This window comes from Orcinus orca, chromosome 2 (assembly GCF_937001465.1).
Source record: "Orcinus orca chromosome 2, mOrcOrc1.1, whole genome shotgun sequence".
NCBI lineage: Eukaryota > Metazoa > Chordata > Mammalia > Artiodactyla > Delphinidae > Orcinus > Orcinus orca.
This window is the reverse complement of record NC_064560.1, coordinates 162,793,344-162,808,672: the sequence shown is the minus strand read 5'-3', so window position 1 is coordinate 162,808,672 and position 15,329 is coordinate 162,793,344. Positions and strand designations below refer to the sequence as shown.

At 37.5% G+C, this 15,329-nt stretch overlaps 1 pseudogene; it reads left to right on the top strand.

The window, feature by feature from the left end:
• The first annotated feature begins 3,663 nt into the window (after positions 1 to 3,663).
• LOC125963475 (protein tyrosine phosphatase type IVA 1-like) lies at positions 3,664 to 11,863 on the top strand (annotated as a pseudogene).
• The last annotated feature ends 3,466 nt before the right edge of the window (positions 11,864 to 15,329 follow it).

Sequence of the window (15,329 nt, the reverse complement as noted above, 5' to 3'; positions counted from 1 at the left end):
AAAAAAGTAGCAGCCATTAAAAGTAAATATTACCCCAGCTACAGGCTCAGGTGCTGACATTCACTCACATCAGCTTCCCCTCTGCTCCTCCACAGCAAACTTGAGAGCTATTGTTACTGACCAGGGAATATTTCCTGTGTAACAGTCAGTCTTGCTGATTTGTTCTCATATCAGGTACTGCTAGACATGATGGAAAATACGCTAAAGAGATCACAGTTCTGTACTGAATTTTATAATTTTAACAAATCCCTCTCAGTGTATAGCAGTTGGGAAGAATGGCCTATATGTGGTCGTGGTGGGTAACTCTGGGATAGGCCTGAAAGTGTAAAGGTGCACTGGAGGAAGCTCCAAGGCTTTGATCCTTCTCTTCAGTTCCTACAGTATTTGATTCTGACCCTGTCTCTTTTTAAGTCCAATCTCTAGGCTCTGTGTAGTAATGACCACCATTTATTTTGGTTTTTTGTTGGTTTTAATTGAAATTTTTATCGAGATATTTGAAGATTCATGTGCAGTTTTTTCATTATAGGTTTCTTTTATAATTTATTCTTTAAAAGTTTTTTTAACATCTTTATTGGAGTATAATTGCTTTACAATGTTGTGTTAGTTTCTGCTGTACAACAAAGTGAATCAGCTATATGTATACATATATCCCCATATCCCCTCCCTCTTGCATCTCCCTCCCACCCTCCCCATCCCATCCCTCTGTACCATGCAGTCCTGTCTAGGGTTTGAGTCTCATTTCTCCCTAATAGTTCTTCCAAAAGGTCATGGCACATGGGGCTCTCTGTCCACACTTGAAAACAAAGGTTGCCTGAGGAGTTTGGGCACCTATCTTTCATTTCACTACATCCCCATTCTTCATCTTGTTTGTTCCTTGTTTCTGTGTGCCTGAATTCTCACTTTCTCTCTAGTCCCTTGGACTCATTTAGAAGAGCTGTTTCACAGGTTTTCTTTCTTCCCCAGCACCTTCTGTCTTGTACATCTCCTCTAGGCTCTACAAACTGCCGCTAGGAGGCAATGGAACACACAAACTTTAGGCTTTCCTATCGTTCCTCAGGCCCAGGTTCCCCTTAATTGGGAGATGGAGAAAAATCAGGATAAAGGGCACCTTGGAAATAAACAGAAGAGAAATTTTTCTATAATTCATTGTTTCCTAAAGATTTAGATTTCTCATCTAATAAGTCTTGTTAATTGGCTAGACAAATCATAAATGAAGAGGATGAAAGTCCCTGCATATTTAATAGTGCTTTATTCCCTGGCCAAGCACTGGATTTTCACATGGTCGTGGATCCAATGGCTCAACACAGGGATATAATTATTTCCACTGAAGCAAAGTAAGTGATGACAATTAGATAATCAATCTAATCCTCATGACTATTGTTATGATTGTATTTACTTACTAAGGTCTGCCTAAAGAGAGTAGTTTATTGAAATAATAGCATAAATGATGAAAGGTAGTGAAGATCAAAGCAAAGGTTAATTTTCTATTGAAATGTGCCTGGTGCATAAACAACATACAAGATTCTTCTTCTTCCTTGTTGAGCAAGTTGATTTTACCATACCACTGTAGAAGTCATCACAGTTCAAGTGGATTCGATGTTTCTTCTTGTGGTTTGTCTTCCAAGTTCTGCTTCTCTGTGGACAATGCTAGACATCAGCTTACTGTTGGACATTAGCCTTGGCAAATGTACTGGGAGAAGACTTAAGTTGGGAGACCCAGATTCTATCCTACATCTCCCTACATTGGCTCTGTATTGGGTCAGCTTAGCTAAGCTAAACTATGTTTTTTAGAGCTCCTCTGCATGATTCTGGGTTTGCATGGTCCATAGGAGATATTGTGCACAAGATTTGGTAGATGGATATGAGGCAGCTCTGAAGGTTGGTGCAGGGCACCAGGCAATTTGGCTTATGCACAAGAGCATGTGCAACTATGTAGTGAAGATGCCAGCTTCTGCTATATACCCATGGCATTGAGGTTGGATATGGTAAGACACAGACATGAGTTCCAGTTTGTTTTCGCAAGTTCCAGTTGCCATTCTTTGTCTCCTTCTATTTTTGCAAGTTCCAGTTTGTCCTTGCTCTCATTCACATCCAGTTTTCCAACTGCCCCTCTGGCTAACCTATAGTGACTTGAGGTTCAACATTAGACACAGAAATAATAGGCTGCTCCAACAACTCCCATAATTGTATGATGCCCAACCCCTAAAATAAATTATTCATTCTGTATCACTTGTAGCAGTTCTGTTTCTATGATATAAACCTGACTGGTATGTTCTCTAATTAGGTAAATTTAGGTATGCTTTAATTTCTAAAATTAGGATACATACTTGGTTTATATTTATCCTAATTGCTTTGTGAGAATCAACAGAATAATCTCATATGAAAAAAATTGAAGAGTATTTGGCGTACAAATGAAAGGTATATATGTGTGTGTGAACAGACACAGGTATACATTTTTACATACTAATTGGTATAGTGTCAGTGAGTTTTGCTTTATCTAGGAATAAAATAATTATTAATTTAATTAAAGCTTTTAAAGGTTCAAATTAATTTTAAGACTTCCAAACAAGTGCCCCAGGCAATTTACTTGACACATGCAAATAATATTGAAGTTAATTACGGAAGATAATGAAATGCTATAGAGATGTCTGGAAATGCAAAATATTATTCAATTAAAATATTTTTTTCTTTTTAGATCAAATTTGACTCTGCAAACTAATTGCATTCAGGTTTTGATTTCTGACGTTAAAAGACAGCCAGTGTTCCTGAATTTTCCTTCTAGGACTTTCTGGAAGACAATCAAAATCCATTTTGTCTGATCTCTCATCTGTCCTGAATGGAAGAGATGAGATCTTTGTAATTGTTTAAAGTCAGAATGAGCACATATGGAAGGTTCTCTCTGCATGGAACATGATTTATACTACATAATGTTTGTTGAATAAATAAATGGATGAATGAACCAATCAATCAATGAGAACATGGTCTGCACATATTGATGTCTTCTTACATTGCAGAAGAAGGAAAAGCACCTAACTTCTGATAGATTCCTGCCTCATTTTCTAGGTAGAAGCTTTGCCTGTTTCCACAGATTCGCTTTAGTTAACCTGGTCAGAGGGTAAAAACTAGAGACAACTATGCCAAGTGGTACCCCAGTTAACAATATAGGCCATAAGGCTAAGAGAAGTTGATAGTAGCAATGTATTTTCTTTTTGGTTTATCCTTTATGTAGTTAATGACACCTACTAAGATTCATTGGTGGCTTCTGTTTGATAGTATAAAACACTGAGAGGAGAGGCCAGGCTGTACTACCTCGTACATCTGACGAGCTGATGAATTTCATGAGTATGAGTTAAGAGTATTTTAGAGTCAGGTAACTTTTGAATGAAAAAGGTAAAGATCTTCCAAAATGCCAATTTCTCTGACTCTAACTACCTGGATTTTTAAAATTTTATATTATGAGAAAGTCAGAGTCATGGAAGAATTTAGTCACCCCTTAATTAAACATGTAGGTAGATCCAGTTCTGGCCAATCACATGAGATTGTCAACTGGAAATGAAAGTGTGTGCTCTTGTTAAACGAGTATAATTAAAGGCCAGGTAGATTGAGATAGATTAAGTACCTCCACTTTAAATCCGTCCTCTGTGTTCCTGTTGTGATACCATGATGGCTGTGATGGATGGTGAGTAGTGAAATTGACTTGCAATGTACACGTAACCCAAGAGTTTTACATAATGACATAATATTTAAAGACTGTTCCTAAGGAATGAGCAGTACTTCAACTATTTAAGGGTTTTATTTTCATGTAAGACTGAAACTCCAATCAGCTTTTCAAATAAAAATGACTAGAGGAAAAAACCTCAAATTTTGTCTTAACGACCTAGTGTTGTTAAAAACATTTTTATTTGCATCTTGATGTTTTGTATTCCCTTAGGCAGAAATAAGATCAAGAGTATGGAAATTGAATACATCAGGATCGCATTATAGCCTGTTAATATTAAGCAGCCAAAATGTCCTCTTTCACCTGTTATAATGACTGCATTACTCCAAAGAGATATTTGTGCTAAGTGATAGATACAATGAAATCTTCAATTTCAGGTCCTTTATGGGGGCAAAGAAGTTAACTGTATAATGGAAAACTCTTCAGAGCAGAAGGTCATGTTTTTCACTCAAAGATCATACCATTTAGCGTAATTGATTTAAAATATCTTGTTTTAATTGGCAATGGTCAGAAAAGGGGAATAACTCAGCAGAACAGAGAAAAGCCTTCATCTATAGGGAAGCTAGATTATTAGAATTTGAGTCATTGTTTTAGAAGGGCAGAAAGGACAAAAACAAGATGGTTAAGACACCCTAGTGCCATGTTATTTGGTGCTTAAAAGTCCATGATTTAGCTATTCAAATTAATTCTATGGTACTTTCATCCCAAGATGAGAATTGTATTCCTGAAAAATTTGTGTAGGAGACTTAGACTTTGTGGTTAAGAAACAAGACCTTTAACAAGCATGATTAAAATAAGCCAAATTCATCGTGGCAGTTTTAAAATATAGCCCCCAATTCATTGAGAAGTAGGGTGTATATTTCCCCCTCCCCTTGAATTTGGGAGAATTTGTGACTACAAGAGAAATGATGGTAAGTGACTTTTTGAGCTAGGTCACAAAAGGAAATAAGACTACAGTCTTGCTCACTGGAATACTTGTACAAGAGCCCTGAGGTTGCCATGCTGTAGAAGTCCATAGAGCCCATGCAAAATCACAGGGACAAGCCTGAGACTGAGTGAGAGAGCCCTAGCAGGTGCCAGCTGCTCCAGCCCCCTTCTCTTCCAGCTCCAGCTACCATCCAAGTTCAACCTGATGAAAGACACCAAGGCAGAACATACTGCCATGCTCTTTAGGAATTCTTGACCTGCAGAAATTGTGAGACATAACAAAAATGATTGCTGTATTAAGCCATTAAGCTTTGAGTTAATTTTTCATGTGGTAACAGAGAAAAAGAACATAATTTGGTATCTGGAATTGGACTGTATCTGTAACACAAGCCTAAAACAGCTGACATTGGCTTTGGACTCCAGTGGTGAGCAGTTGAGTGGACTTGAGGAGTCTGTAAATAGAAGCTAGATAGGCCTCAAGGAGATTGTTAGTGAGGACTTAAAGGAAATTAAGAAAAATGTTATTTGAAGCTGGAGGAAAGGAGATTCATTTCATGTAGTGCAGAATGTTTCACAAAACTCTTAATTATGGAAATATTAAAAATAGAAAATGTACCTCATGAACTGATAGATCTAGCTAAGATTTTTGTGCAGAATATTGGAAGTATAAGCTCTTTTAGCCATGTATAATAAGTTATAAACAGATGAACCACAAAAGGGAATTACTCATTTTTCAAGCATAATTTGGAAGAAATATAAAGGATCCAGGGCTTTCTGGGTGTTAAGATAAAATCATTTCTCAGTGCCAGTCTCTCCAGATGGCAAAAATAAAATAATATAACGTTTAAATTAAGAAATAGCTTCAGGGCAAAGACCAAATCCTGGGTGGGCCTATAAGATTCCTTGTTAAGACCTCAGAAAAATTTAACTGTCACATAAATCCTTTCAAACAGAAAAAAAAGCCTTCTAAATGTTTTAAGGGCATCCCTGGCAGACCACACCCCCTCACTGGTAAACAATAGGTCCCTAAGAATCTTAGGAGTGTTTCCCCATAGAAACCTCGCAGGAAACTCAAGGTAGAAAAGTGTTTATCTTGAAAAGATTTGTGGGTTTGATCTCTGTCTAAAAGAATCAGTTATAAGTTGCTACACAGAAAGCCCATATCATTTTTAATGTAATTGTGTTAGTGTGGACAGAATGGGACAAAGACAACACAAAATGCAAAAGAGCATTTGGATCTTTGAGTCTCTACAGGCAGGAGACAATCTGAGAAAATGACTCAGTTGCATACACAGCCTCCTTTTCATGGGAAAGGAAGGATAACTCAAGTGGCAGAACAAGGATCCAATAAGATGGAACCAAGAACTCTGAAGAATCAGTCCCAGGTTGCAGAACTGGCTCCTAATCAAGGAACTGCAAACGTGTCTGACTGGGTTTCAAAATTGCTGTGTATCAGTGAACTTTGTGCCTCCCATTTCCACCTCCCCTTTCCTTTTGAATAGTTGTGTCTATAGCACTTATCCTATGCCTACCCCACCAGTGTATATTGGATGTATAGGAGGAAAATAACTTTTCATTTTAATTCACACATCTTAAAATTGAGAGAAACCACACCTGAGGAGATGCATCCAAGGAAACTAATCCAGGGACCCGCGTGCCCTTCTGTAATGAGGTCTTGGGCCTCAGCCCTGAGCCTGAGGCTGCAATGAGATCAAACTTGTGGAGGCTATCAGGAGAGAGTGACTGTATTTTGAAAGTGGAAATAACGCAAATAATTTTGGACCAAAGTGCAAATTGTGGAGGTTTAAGAATATGACCCCATATTATTTGGCACTCCATTATTGCAAAATGGCTATATTCCCTGTGTTGTACAATATATCCTAGTAGCGTATCTATTTTATACATAGTAGTTTATACCTTTTAGTCCCCTAATCCTAACTTGCCCCTTCCCCCTTCCCTCTCCCCACTGGTAACCACTAGTTTGTTCTCTATATCTGTGAGTCTGTTTCTTTTTTGTTATACTCACTACTTTGTTTCATTTTTTGGATTTCACATATAAGTGATATCATACAGTATTTGTCTTTTTCTGTCTGACTTATTTTACTTAGCAAAATACCCCCAAGTCCATCCATGTTGTTGCAAATGGCAAAATTTCATTCTTTTCATGGCTGAGTAGTATTTTATCATGCATGTGTGTTCGGGGGACATCTTCTTTATCCAATCATCTGTTGATGGGCACTTAGGTTGCTTCCATATCTTGTCAATTGTAAATACTACTACTATGAACATTGGGGTGCATGTATCTATTTGAATTAGTGTTTTTGAGGTTTATTGAGTATATACCCAGGAGAGGAATTGCTGAGTCATATGGTAGTTCTACTTTTAGTTTTTTGAGAAACCACCATACTGTTTTTCATAGTGGCTGCACTTCCCACCAACAGTGTACTAGGGTTTCCTCTTTTCCATATACTCACCAACATTTGTTATTTGTGTTCTTGTTGATCATAGCCATTCTGACAGGTGTGAGTTGATATCTCATTGTGGTATTAATTTGCATTTGTCTGATCAGTAACAGTGTTGAGCATCTTTTCATGTGCCTGTTGTCCATCTGTATGCCTTGCTTGGGAAAATGTCTATTTAGGCCTCTGTGCATTTCTTTTTTTTTTAAGATTTTTTTTTTATGTGGACCATTTTTAAAGTTTTTATTGAATTTGTTACAGTATTGCTTCTGTTTTATGTTTTGGTTTTTTGGCCACGAGGCATGTGGAAACTTAGCTCCCCGAATAGGGATTGAGCCCGCACCCCCTGCATTGGAAGATGAAGTCTTAAACATTGGACTGCAAGGAAGTCCCCCATTCTTAATCAGGTTTTTGTGTGTGTGTGTTGAGTCGTATTAACTGTTTACATAGTTTGGCTATTAACCCCTTATCGGTCATATCATTTGCAAATATTTTCTCCCATTCAGTAGGTTGTCTTTTCATTTTGTTGATGGTGTCCTTTGATGTGCAAAAGCTTTTAAGTTTAATCAGATCCCATTTGTTTATTTTTGTTTTTATTTCCTTTGCTTTAGTAGATAGGTCCAAAAAATATTGCTATAATTTTTGTCAGAGTGTTCTGCCTATGTTTCCTTTTGGGAGTTTTATGGTTTCTGCTTTTATATTTAGATCTTTAATCCATTTTGAGTTTATTTTTGTATATGGTGTTAGATAATGATCTAATCTCATTCTTTTACATGTATCTGTCCAGTTTTCCCAGCACTGCTTATTGAAGAGACTGTCTTTTCTTCATTGTATATTCTTGCCTTTTTTGACATAGTTTAATTGACCATAAGTGCATGGGTTTATTTCTGGGCTGTCTCTTCTTTTCCAGTGATCTATGTATCTGTTTTTGTGTTAGTACCATACTGTTTTGATTACTGTAGCTTTGTAGTACAGTCTGAAGTCAAGGAGCATGATTCCTCTAGCTCTGTTCTTCTTTCTCAATATCGTTTTGGCCATTTGAGGTCCTTTGTGTTTCCATACAAATTTTTAAATTAGTTTTCCTAGTTCTGTGAAAAATGCCCTTGGTATTTTGATAGGGATAATAAGAGCTCATTTAATTAAGAGACTACCAATTATATTGTACATGTCTTAAATTAGAAATGCTAATTATTATCCAATTATTTTTATTTATCATACATTGCTCACTAAAACTCTTTTAACGTGATTCTGTAAATCCTTTTTGTAGCTGTAGAAATATACAAATCATAGGTATATTTTTAAAATTTGTTATTAATATTTTTTATTGGAGTATAGTTGATTTACAATGTTGTGTTAGTTTCTGCTATACAGCAAAGTGAGTCAGTTATACATACACATATATCCACTCTTTTTTAGATTCTATTTCCATATAGATCATTACATAGATATATTTTAATGTATGTAGTTCTCCATGCAAATACTTAGCATATGTCTTTCTGACTTCCTCATTTGGATACATTAATGACTGACTCAGGTTACAGGACTCAGAGATAGTAATTTAGAGGTTGTTAATGGAAAAGCCATTAAAATATTTACAAGTTGTATCCCAATAGAAATGTTCTGAATTTCAAGTATACTAGAACTGAAATCCTGGTAAATGAGAGATAGTCATACAGAAGTTTGTTTGTTACATGAGCTAGAATTTTGCAAAAGAGAAATCCAAAGTTACAAAGGGATTGATGAATCATGTCTAATAAAGTTTCAAAAGTTTATCTCTATAAATTGTGAAAACTAGGATCCCTAAACCTCAATAGTGTTGAACAACCCATATCTATCCACCTTTTCCCCTGACCAAAAGAGGGGATAGATATGAGATGGGTGTCTCAGAGGCATGCAGGGATGAAAGGAGATGCAGCTCTGGAGGGGTTGTGGGGTGGCTAAACTCTCCCTGGAGAAGTGGGATATATATGCTTTCAGGCTAATATGGTACAGTAAATGTGTTTCTTAAAATGTATCTGCCCCATTTTGAAATGGTGTGATAGCAGGTAATGTTGGTCTGTCTCCCTGAGGGACAAATAGGAAGAGGCAAAACACTCCTGATGGTGCTACTTCATCAGGGACTCTAAAGAGTCAGTGTGCGGAATGTAACAGAAAAGTGTCGGCATAGCAGTGAGAAGAGTAATGTGGTTGGTGGGTGCAGTCCAGAGAACTAGGGTAAGTGTGATGTTTGTGAGGTTAGCATGAAACTGTGGGAAAAAGGAGGATTACTGAAATCCTTCCCACCTCAGCAGAAAGAGTATCTGGATTGGGATGAGAGGAGGAGGAGGGAATAGGGAATACTTATATCCCCCTGACTTTCTTGTTGGTTTAGGAAACTCTATGACACTAACACATAGAGAAAATAAGTGTTTTTCCTTCTTTCTATCTTAACTGCACTAGAGGAATGGATAGAAAGCCCATGGGAAAAACAAAGGGAAAAGCTTGGGAAACCATCCACCCAGATCACAAGTCCTTTAACATCAAAATTCACAGTTATCCCTTACCAATGTAACTGAAAGTTAGTGAGGAGACTTGCTTTCCTGTTTGATGAGTCGTTATTTTAAGTTCCCCTTATTCTTTTTTTCTATTATTCTACTGTGCCTTAGATGTATATAGCAATTTATGTCCACAGAGCTCAAAATATTATACAAGTTATCTCATTTATCTTCAATCCCTGGAATTTTATACCCATGTGAAATTTTCCTAGTCAGATTCTATAAATTCAAAGGTATAAATTTGGGTACATTTTACCCAGGGGGTTTTAGATGTTGAGAACTGTCAGGGGCTATTTTTAGACTAGAAGGAATGCAGCATTTCTAAAAATAAGGATTCCATCGACTAGAGCCCTGTGCATTGCTGAAAGCAGCCTTTTGAGCAGAATCATCAGCAGGAATTCGATAATCCACTGACCCTGTCTCTTGGGAATTGGTAAGTGAGACAGTTGGCTCCAAAGTTAAAGGCATATTCTGCCCTATATTTTTGTACTGATGGTACAAAGAAATGGATATATCAATTTTAGGATGGCCTCTGAAGCTAGCTATATACTACAATTGGATTCCATTTAGCAAGAAGGAAGCTAAATATGTTAGAAAGTTTGGACCTTCATGAGAATCCATGCTTTAACTCTTACCAGCCCTTTTTAGAAAGAGACAGAAGTATGAAATCATGCATCTTAGAGTTATGCCAAGGGACTTGAATTGCTAGAGCACAGGGCGAATGTGGTGAGGATGAGTGGTAATTGAAGACGGAGAGGTAAGGCTGTGGCCAGACAATATATGGTGTGATGAAAATTCTGGATTTTATTCTGAAACAAGGGAAGTTAGCGGAGAGTTTTCAGCCGGTTGGAAACAGAGACTAGAGTAATCCTGAGAAACAGCTAAGAGACATTTCTGCCCAGCCCCATGTACATCCTTACATTTCTCCATGCAAAACACACATAAACATCCTGCCTCTATCCATTAAGTCTCTTGGCTAAATAGGTTCAGTTCATAAATTTTTTCATTAATGTGCTTTTGAATTCCCTCATTTCCCAGCTTTCCCTTCTTTGAATAAAAGTTAATCTTTGGGCCTCAGCATGCATGTCGGCTCCCTCTGCTGTGGGCCAACTTAGCACCAGGCTTTCCTCGGGGCCTCTCACTGCATGGTAGAAGGTGATGCCCCACCACCACCTGTGTCCCTACCACCTACGGTCCAGCTGTATGATTAGACCACAGCCTTTAATGAGTATTCCTTTCTTGGCCACATTTCTGGAGTTTCTGACGGCCAGTGGAGATTCTTCCAGGCACAGAATGGCCTCTCTGGAGACAAGTGAAATATAGAAATTCATCACCATTTCACCAAGAAGCCCCCATAAGAGCATTTAACCTGGACACAGAGTGTTGAATTGAAATCTGCAGAATATTTGCAATGAGTTCTGACCTAGATGGGATAAAACTCAGTGTACTTCCTATCCACTGCCTCAGTATTACTGGATTGAAAGATTTCTGCTTCTTGTTAGGAAGTTCACTTCATTTCCTATTACTTCCAGCTTCACACTCAAAGCACTGAGAATTTCAAGTGGAGTATATTAAAATAGACCAGTTTCTTTATGTCATTTCTTTATTCAATTTAAAAAATTTTTTTCATAACCTTATTGGATGTTTTTAACTAAATTAACATAGCTTGAATAAACCTTCCAGATCCTGTGGAAGTCTCATACAAGAACATGAGATTTCCCATTACATTCAGTCTAACGAATGCAACCTTAAACATTTTATGGAGAAATTTAAGAAGTAAGGAGTTATCACAACAGGATAGCACTGCCCTTGTGAAGAAAGAAGGTATCCATGTTCACAAGTGGCCTTTTGATGACGGTGTCCCGCCATCCAGCCAGATTGTTGATGACTGGTTAAGTCTTGTAAAAAGTTAAGTTTTGTGAAAAACATGGTTGCTGTGTTGCTACTGAGTTGTAGGTCTTAGCAGAGCGCCAGTGTTTGTCGTCCTGGTATTAACAGGTGGAATGAATGAAGGTGGAATGAAATATGAAGATGAAATATGAAGATGCAGTGCAGTTCATAAGACAAAAGCAGTGTGGAGCTTTTAACAGCAAGGAACTTTTGTATATGAAGAAATATTATGCTAAAATATGGATGTGCTTCAAAACTCCAATGACCTTAGAAACAACTATTATAGTCAACAAAACCAGGATGCCTGTTGCTGTTGCCTTAGAAGTGGAACTTGAGACAGGTCCTAATTTGACGTCCATACTAGCCAACATGGTGGCTTAGTGAGCAAGTCTAATGAAGCTTCCATAGCAGGCTGAAAAGTAGCTTTACCAGATCGCAAGCTTGGCATAATTATAATCTCTATGTTTCAATTACAGTCAACCTATTTGGATGCTTAACGAAAGGTTCTCATTGTTCAGCATTTAAAATGTACTTATTTTTTGTACCAATGGAATGTTCCTTTCCTGAAATCATGCAGAATTATGTTGTCTTTAAATTGATTCTCATGCCAGAATCTTATCAAAGTATAAAAAAATTAGGGATATCAGGTGCCAAAATATCCAACACAATACTTGTATATTTTTAGTATCACGCAAAACTGAAATCCCAGGAACTATGAACATTCTAGTACTTATGTGGTTCATTTCTTCAGTCATTTCAAACACTGAAAGTAGGGCCTATATGGTTATTTGCCTGCTCCCATCTCCCATATTTGTACCAGTCCACATTAGGTTCATACAACCATTGGTATTTACTGAATTTTTACCAAATCTTATGTTGATTATTTAACACCTTCATATGCATCTCCTTTTATGTTCTTTCTTTTATATATAAATTTCTTTCTTTCTTTCTTGATTTATTTTTGGCTGCATTTGGTCTTTGTTGCTGCGCACGGGCTTTCTCTAGTTGTAGTGAGCGGGGGCTACTCTTCATTGTGGTGCATGGGCTTCTCATTGCAGTGGCTTCTCTTTGTTGCAGAACACGGGCTCTAGGCGTGTGGGCTTCAGTAGTTGTGGCAGGCAGGCTCCGTAGTTGTGGCTCACGGGCTCTAGAGTGCAAGCTCAGTAGTTGTGGCACACAGGCTTAATTGCTTCGTGGCATGTAGGATCTTACTGGACCAGGGATTGAACCCACGTCCCCTGCCTTGGCAGGTGGATTCTTAACCACTGCACCACCAGGGAAGTCCTCCTTTTATGTTCTTATGGAAAATCTCCATTTTGAAAATCTACATTCTACAGAAGCACATGTTTTTAATGACTCCAGATAAAAAAACCTTACAGCTTATGTTTGTACTTTATGGCACAACTTAACAGGGAGGGTCTGAAAAAATCAGTGGGAGGGGATATTAAATATTTTTCATAAAATGTTGCCTTTGTCTTGTATGGAACATGTAGGATATATCCTTTAATTTAGTGAATATTTTTAAAGGGTAGGGTGCTTTATCATGCTTAAAATAATTTTCAATTATCAAATTTCTGAAATTCTTATAATTTTCTTATGAACACTGGAAGTTGCTCACCAACTATTATTCTTCTTTGAAGTGTTACTTTTTTCCCTTCTCTTGCCAACGTCTCTTGCAAAAAAAAGTGGGCTTCTGCTAATGAATTGAGTAGACGTCTAATAATTTATATCTTTTGCATTGTGCAACCAAATATTTGGATACTTGGTCATTGGTTTTTTTTTTGTTAACTGATAAAATTATGATGTATATTAATGTTATTTCAACCATATATTTATACTGTCTGGGAAAGTGTGGTTAGAGTTCTGTGGAAGATATCATTTGTCAGTGTTCAGCAGCTTGTAAAAACCCTAGTGTAAGAGCTGAAACATCTAAATAAATAATAACATACAAAATATAAAATAAAATAAAATCTAAAGAGAGCTACTCTTTGCACCTTATTACAGTGAAGCACCCAAGTTTATTCAAGAATTTTATTTTAACCTCTCATCCAGGGCTTGAGCCCCATGGACACGTCCTCTCTAAGGCAAATGTTTTTGATCTCCTTTTTCCTATTACAACTTCCTATCATGTCTCTTATACTCTAAATGCTCAGCTCTCTGATACTGATAGAATAATCCTTTCTAAGGTTTCAAATTCTTGTTTTCTTTCTGTGTTTCCTTTTAGATAGTTTCTTTTGTTATGTCTTCAAGTTTACTAATCTTTCTTTCTGTAATGTCTAATCTGTTTTTAATCTACCCCATGTACTTTTCATTACATGCATTGTAGTTTTCATCTATACAAATTTGATTTGCAACTTCTTCCATGCCTCAATATCTAGAATGCAGTTAAAATAACTGTTTTAGGGCTTCCCTGGTGGCGCAGTGGTTGAGAGTCCGCCTGCCGATGCAGGGGACGTGGGTTCGTGCCCCGGTCTGGGAGGATCCCACATGCCGCGAAGCGGCTGGGCCCATGAGCCATGGCCGCTGAGCCTGCACGTCCGGAGCCTGTGCTCCGCAACGGGACAGGCCACAACAGTGAGAGGCCCACGTACCGCTAAATAAATAAATAAATAAAAATAAATAACTGTTTTAATATCTTTATCTGCTAATTTTAGTAATTATATTGGTTCTGGATCTGTTTTGCCATTTTTCTCCTCATTATTGGTATTTATATGTTTTTTCCCATGCCTGGTATTTTTGATTGGATATCATTTATTGTGAATTTTGTCTCAGTGAGTATTGCATATTTTTGTGTCCCTATAAGTTTTCTTGAGCTTTGTTTTGGGATGTAGTTAATTTATTGGTAACACTTTGATTGTTTTAGGTTCTCTTTTTAAGACTTATTAGGTTGCAACCACAGCATTGTTTAGTCTAGGGCTGACTAGTCCCCAATACTGAAGCAAGATGCTTCTGACTCCTTTACCTAATACTCTGTGAAGTGAGATATTTTCCAACCTGGAAGATGGGAACAGGCATTATTCATGGTCCTATATGAGTGACACATTCTGTTCCCTCTAATTCTTTCAGTTAGCTCTTTTCCCAGCCTCAGGTAATTCCCTCCCATGCACATGCATATTTTAATTAAGACTCTAGGTTGAAAAAACTGAAGACTGACCTTATGGAGATTTTTGGAGTTCCTTCTCTGTGCTGCTGTCCCTATTTGTTCATTTTTGTGAACTGTAGTATCTTTAGTTTCCTGGATTCTCAGCTCCATTTCAATTTGAGTTGTATAGGTAAAGTGACCAACTGTCCTAGTTATCCCAGAATTTGGGTGGAAGGGGATCATGGGATGCAGAACTTTCACGTTTAAAATTGGGAAAATCTTAGGCAAATTGGAACAAGTTTGTCACCCTCTGCCCTGTTTTCCTCCCTGTGGTGTTACAGCCTGGAAACTCTCTCAAAATAATAAAATGGAGAACCTATAGGATAACCTCTTTGTTCCAGTGTCTTGGGGGTCACTGTCCTGCATTGCCTGAAATCCAGGGTCTTAAAAACCGTTGTCCCATATTTTGTCTGTTTATTTTTTTCTCTTTTGATTGTTTCAAATGGGATGGTAAATCCTCCATTTTGGCTGGAACTGAAACTCATTCTCTCTTGATTTCAGTCTATCAGGTTTTCTTCACCATCTCTCCCCTGAAAGTGCCCTCATTGGAAGTCACCAATGGGCTGGATGCTGCAAAAGTACAATGATCAGTTTTCAGGTTCATTTTACTCAACCAATCAACTGTAGTTAACACTCGATTACTAATTTTCTTTGAAACA